This window comes from Rhynchophorus ferrugineus, unplaced genomic scaffold (genome assembly GCF_030347505.1).
Source record: "Rhynchophorus ferrugineus isolate W39M unplaced genomic scaffold, kcgeb_rfMv2 rfM4, whole genome shotgun sequence".
Taxonomy (NCBI): domain Eukaryota; kingdom Metazoa; phylum Arthropoda; class Insecta; order Coleoptera; family Curculionidae; genus Rhynchophorus; species Rhynchophorus ferrugineus.
The window spans coordinates 28995061-29002423 of NW_027472583.1; positions in this window are offsets into that span (position 1 = coordinate 28995061).

The window sequence follows — 7363 nt, forward strand, 5'->3', positions numbered from 1 at the left end:
ATTTTGTCCAAATTTTATTTATTTCACACTCTTTTGAACTCTTAGAGATTTTTAAATCACTGTTTAATCATCAGCGTCTCGGCTAAACATTTCTTTCGGCGCTATGTTTAAATCATAATGTCTTCTTTCGCTCGCCGTTTCCGTCATAATGGCAGACATTTTGATTTGAAAGGCTTTGGGCAGCTTCGGTCAGATACCGTCGTTATATTTTTTTTTCTGAATTACCGTAACGTATGTGACTACGAATTAGTCATAGAGCATCTCCAGAAGCTAGGTACCGATTGCAGTCACCGTAGACTCGTCATGTCTTCGAAGAGGTACCAGAATTGCCAACGTCTCGTCGTCGAAGAAAATAAACTATCACATCGTCGAACTATCGATCCTCCCACAGTGTCGATTACGGGAGCCCTGTCCGAAAAATAGCTTGTTTTCAACGTCAGTTCAAAGCGACGATGAAGCAACGGTATCTGTAGGACCGGAAGATATCAACAGCCGTACCAGATCGCAACCGTACCAACCACAACCGTTTCGATTTATCATATGTTTCAAAGCCATTTTCAAGCAGCACATTTTGTTAAGTATATCAGCATTTTGTATTTGATTTTTTTTTTCATACCATTTTGTATTTTCATTTGCTTAAAATAATTGAATATAAAATCCTGGCAGGGGAGTATTGTAGCGACTTTGAGGCATGTTGAATTTTACATAGTGGGATAACGGTCTACAAAATACCAGCAGCGCTAACTAGAACTCGATGGCAACCCCGAGACGTTTATCTGGGATGTTATTGAAGGGTATTTCCAATCATTCAGTTACCAAACATCGTTTGGTTTAGACGTGCCACCATCGAGGGTCCAAGCCTCGTCAGCAGGTAACATCGCTGCCATCCGTTTTATCTATTTTGTGTTTTCCACATTTTTATATTACTTCAATAAATAATGGTCACATAATGTAAACGTCACTGTTTAATTTCGTTTTACCTCCATTCACCAAGCCACATAATTTACCCTAAAATATCTTCAAGACATAAACATACAAAGAATTATATTCACCTGCCTTTGCAATCTTAGCCTTACATCTGAGGATAATGTATTAACAAATTAGATAAAATCAATATAATTCAAATATGCTTCTCAGTGTGACAAAATTTTCAATAGCTCTATAGCATAAATGGAGCTGAGTTTGCACCACGGCCTGGGTTATACTGACCTTAAAGGCATTGGTTGATTGTGATTGGTCTAGCAAAACCAAATCGTACAATTTTAATGGCCAGTTCTCATCCCTTCTGCCAGAGATAGCCATACCACCATATCGTTCACGAGGAATATTCATCATAATATATCATCAAAAAAATCATGATTTCATCGTTCTAGCTATAGAATCTATCTGACGGTTGTTATAGGAAAAATTCGGAACAATGATGCGTTGCATTGCCACTTGACGAAATTTGTTCGTTGTACGGCAATTAAGCTTGTTAACATTTAACCAAAATTATATCGCTAAATTGTATACCTATATATATATATATATATATATATATATATATATATATATATATATAGATATATATATATATATATATATATATATATATATATATATATATATATGTATTTAAAAAGATAATGTTTAGAGGCAATCGAAATCAAGTGATTTATATATTTAATTACTCGAGTGCCCCGAATCCATAAGATAGAGGCGGCTATAAATTCTTGCCATAAATATCCGAATAAAGTTTTTCACTGTGCCTTTTTTTTCCTTTCTTTTAATTTTGTCTCGCAGTCTAAAACCCCCCTTCGCGTTATTTATTACTGAATATCTCTCCAACGATAAATGCGTAGATATCTTAGTTCATTTTTTGAATATCAATCAATTTTACGTTCAGAATTCGATAGACGAACGATTTCAATATCTTACCGGGGAATAAGAGAGTCGATATTTTGTGCTTTGTTAGCCGTTTGCCTGAATAGCTTACTGTAGAAAAGTTTCAGTACTCAATTTGTTTTTTGAATGTTTATTTTCCACAACACTTATTCAGTTTATAAAGTAATATTTAATTTTCGAGAGAAATGTGATAGAAATAGTCAGTAAACTAAATTTAAAAATAATAGATATAGACATAATATAACATAGGCAACCAAAATTCGAGTTTTATTAGGTGTTCTATGTATTCTTTAAAAAAGTATTTATTGAAAAATGAACATTATATATTAATCAAAATATATTCCATCATTAACTACAAATTTCTCTCATCTTTCTGCCAACATAGTAATGCTCTGTTGAAAGAACGATGTTGATTTGTTAGCGATCCATTTTTCAGCTTCTTCAACATTTCGAATGTGTGTGTCAATCAAGTCATGCTACCTAAGTAAGAACTTACTATGGAAGCTTCATTGACACATTGTTACTATTCCCAGGTTTTACAAAATATGGTCGAGCGTTCTCAAGCAAGATGATGATTTTCTAGCTGTTACCCGCTATTGCTGTTCTTTTGGTAACAATACGTCGCTCGGATATTTAAATTGACGTCGGGAGACACATATAGTTAAGTTTCATTTGATTTTAGCAGCTTGTAATATACGGCTTTCTGATCATCAGCACAAATCTCACAGCAAATCTGTATATCCACGAGTATTCCGCTTCGATATCTATATAAATAACTCATGATATCTATCTTGGAGATATCTATCATGAGTTATTTACAAGATAACGTCATTTTGGCCAATAGATATTGCTGATCAAAATATATGGTATATTCAAAACAGTAGTGACGCGATGACGTGCGTAATATATGTCTGTCCAAAGTTATAAATTCGTTTTACAGTAAGACAATATTTTCCATCCCATTTTATTCTATTTAAAAAGAGATAGAATGCTGTTTGAGATATACGATCATGTAACCGAATGAGCCTGCAAAAGTTGTCCGTTTGTCAACTGTCTGCAAAATACTTGAAAATATTATAATTACGGGTTGTAAATCGGCAAACGTTATTTTAACGCTTTGTTTTAATAAACTTCAAATCGCCGCCGTTTTTATTGAAAATATTTTTGTGCGTCGCAGCTGCACTGAATATTATTAGTACGCACCTTAAAATCACCGAAAAGAAACTGTCTTTATGCGAAAGAGGTGACGAATCAAGATCAGCTTAATGTTAGCTATATCAGAGATCAAATATACGAAATGTATAAAAACAGTAAGTAGTTTTTTCAATGGCAACATAATTTAATACAGTAATTTCAGAGAAAATTGTTAGCCTGGAAAGTATCCATAAGATGCCAAAAATATGCAACTATTTGAGGGTTGTAGACATCCCTTCATATACTGTTGGGTAATATAGGATTTAAGTGGTGTAAAGACAACCCACAAAAGGGTTTAATGGAAATTCCAGGCATTGTTTCAAAGGAATTAATTTTTTTTAAATATACAACAAAATCAAGGAAGAATTATTATATCAATTTGTATATTTAGGTGAGATATGAATATATCAGAATGATACATTGGGTCACTCATGGCAAGATGATAATAAATAAGTGTAAAGACAAAAAAAGTTGATGGGAAAAAGTAAATTTTGGAAAAACTGTCGATTAGGTTTTGTTAGTCATAACATTTTTATAAAATTCATTACAGACATATAATTATTCATGCTAGAAACAGAAATGGTTTTATTCCTGGTGCAGAATTAGTGTTTTCCTCTAAGTCCAATGGTGACTACCATGGAGAGATGAACTTTTGAAAATCAACTTTTAAAGAATATGTAGGAACTATCAGTTATTGTTATGGACAATGCACCATATCATAGTACACTGGTGAAGGAGATGCCAACAGGTGCATCAACAAAGGCTGCAATTAAGGAATGGCTTAAAGTACATAACATAAGTTTTGAAGAAATCATCTTAAAGAATCAGCTATTTCAAATTGTTATTCGGTAAATATAAATGAAATATTTAATTGCATTTTAGGCAATTTACTTTGAGATCTTGAGAAAACATACATGGTAGATCACCTTGCTGAACGTTATGGCCACAAATTATTACGTCTTCCTCCCTATCACTACATATTTAGTCCATTTGACTTAATATGGGGTATTGTAAAGTTTATTGCAATAGCCATTCAGGTCGAGTAGGATATACAAATCAGAACTGTCTGTATTTATGAAAAGAGGCATTATCGAAAATAACACCTTCGGTTTGGATGAGCTCGATCAAACACATTGAAGAAGAAATTGACAAATGGTAGAATCGTGAGCAAGTTTTTAATAGATTGGAAATAAACAGCTTAGTTATTAACTTGACTAGTGTTTCTTAAAGTGACAGTGATTGAATAAAACTTTATGAATGTTGGTTTATGATTCAATGCTGAAAATTACCAAGACAGGGTGATTAAAGAGGAAACAACTAAAGGTCAGTATATAATTAAAATGCTTTAAATGTAGGACGTTGTATTATAGAGTCTGAAAGCTTTATGAGCATCTGTGTTATTGTTCAGAATATACATGAAAGTTTGGTTATAATGTATGAGGAGAGAAATAATACTAAATGTTTTGCAGATATAACGAATGTGACTGTAGTTAGATCTAGTTTGAAAAAGAAAGGTAAGTAATATCAAAATGACTGTACAAGGAAACTTTCCATCGAAGGAAACAAGAACTAAAAATAAAAGGTAATTATGTTCTCTAATGAAATTAATACACTACTCAGATATAGAATTGTTAATTATACCTATACTAGTGTGGAAAAAGTGCAAAAATACATTAAAATAACTTTAACTTATAAATTATTGTAGCTATATATTTAATTATAATTTTAAATTCTTCGATAATATATGCATTAGATGTTAAAATAAATTATAATACATAACATTTTTGTTTTATTATATGATTTACATTAGAACTTTGTTATATGTCACTGTCAAAATGTACTAAACCTCAGAGTTGGTGCGGCAACATTGCGACGTTTTGACATGTCACGTGGATTCACTGCTGTTTTGAATTGACTATATATACTTCGTCGACATACCAATTGTGTCATGTTTATTGTGCGAATATTTAAAGCATATCTTTTTTTCGTTTAATTATAATCACTCAATTATGTCATTTGTTTATTTGTTTCCTGAAAAAGGTAGTAGCTTTCGGTGTTGTATTAAATTTTCGTAGGTTATTTCGGCAGAACGGCTGAATATTTACACAGAGATTAAACAGGAAATTTCCCCAATTTACATGACAATAAACGGGGTCCACCCCTCACCCCGTCCGCCGCTTCCCCGCGGACGCCCTCCGAACAAACAACAAAAAATCCGAGAATCTGAACCGGAGGTGGTCCGTTTCCCCTTTCTCGTAGCGCATTTAACAGGTGACCGTTCGGAGATTTCTCACAGTGACGGCAATGGTTTGTTTTCTGGGAGCGCCCTTGTGCCGTTGTGCAATGGTGGCCCATGCCGTAACACACCTGAGCGATTCGCTATTCCCCCAGGTGAGCGACGGAATTTTCTCACGAGCCCCGTGACGCGTTCTCGTAGCACGCCGCATGGGTAACCGACAGCTTCAATTGGACATTTTGGTCGCTATTGTCGTGCCGTTATCCGGCCGGAATTTTGTCCTCGTTCTCAGGAAATTACCGTGCTTTTCTAGCTGGAGGATTACAATGGGTTCATCTCCTAAAGAATTTACAATTGCAAAATACTATGCAAATGAATATAATTACGTTACGTTAGGTGTGTGAACATTTCCCTTTTACGGTGTAAACATAAAAAATTATAAAGTTCTTTGCAATCCATAGTCTATTCAAAACAGCAGTGAATTCACGTCATCAATATATGCCTATCGAAAGTTGTAAAAAAAAAATTACAGTCGGACAATATTTTCCTTATCATTTTATACTAATTAAAAAGAGATACAATGCTGTTTAACAATTTCGAAAAGGATAAAACCAATCATTGAGGAAAATAATTTGCTTTCGCATCATCAATTTGGTTTCAGGGAAGAAGATTGCACTATTGATCTGGTTCCCAAAATCTCCAACAACACAGAAGAATTACTAGAAACACCGAGGATGCAGAACGCAGTGGACTTTATAAATCGTTTTGAATGATCGAAAAGTGAAGTTACGTGAGTTAGCTAACATAATAAAGATCAAAAAAACGTTTTGGTTTTATATTGCATGAGTATTTGTCAATGAAAAATCTCTGTTCAAAGTGGATGCCGCTTTTGGCTAGAAAGAACAACAGGTTGATGATTCTTGAGCAGGAATTTTTAAGTTGATATGTGACAATCCATATGTGACAACATGGATCCATCACTTTACTCTGGTATCAACACGAGCGTCATCTGCGTAGACATCAACTGGTAAACCTTATCCAAAGTGCAATAATCCACAAAAATTAATATTAGTATTAAAATGTTAGAGCAGCGGTGTAATGATTGTGTGGCTCTTGATGGAGATTATGTTGATGAATACAGCCAATTTTGAACAAAAAATGCATTTTCTTTGTTACGTGCGGGACTTTTCAACCCATCTGTTACATGGATATAAAAAGTGATACCACGTGAGTAGTTGAATATCAAACAAACAAAACAAAAAAACAAAATCTGGTGAGTCTTGAGTTGTTAGTTTTTTGTGTTAAAGCAACATGAACAATATAACATAATATTACATAATATAGCGTATTATTATTGTGATTAAATCCTTGATACTTTGTTTAGTTTCCATATATTCCGTTAATTAACGCATAACTAATTAATATTAATGAATTAAATACATACACGCATCCAGAGAGACGGAGAGAGACATTCAATACGAGAGATAATCCTAATTAATTTACCGGTAATTTAAGATGGCGCCGGTGCCCAAAAATATATCCCCTTCACAGAAAGTAATTACAACGTATTCAGGACGCTACACGCTTGCCTACGGACTTCCCGACCCTCCCGACGCTTCATACAGTAACAACGCGAGAAACTAGATGTGCCATAACGTAATTCTCGCCTTCCGTTTGATGGCGACAATGCAAATTCAGCGTCAAAGATGAAAATAGACCTTCAGATCCGCCCAAGAAGCGGTAGTTTTGCAGCGAAACAATGAGCAAAAGGTTTCACTTAGTTCTCATCGCTCTCTCACGCTGAATTATGTCGCACGGGGGCAGGGGGTAAGCGGGTGGTGGTAGATGTCACGTAATGTTACGAAATAGAAATTCCAATCGTACATAAACAGCTACGAAGAATGTAATATACGTTCTTTCAAGGAATTCATGAATTAAGTTTGGTAGGTCTGTAATTAACTAGATATTAAGGTTGTGAATTCATTTTGACGAATTTATTGCCATTAATACATAGAATATTAGTAATTAGTGTTGGGAATTATTGACTGA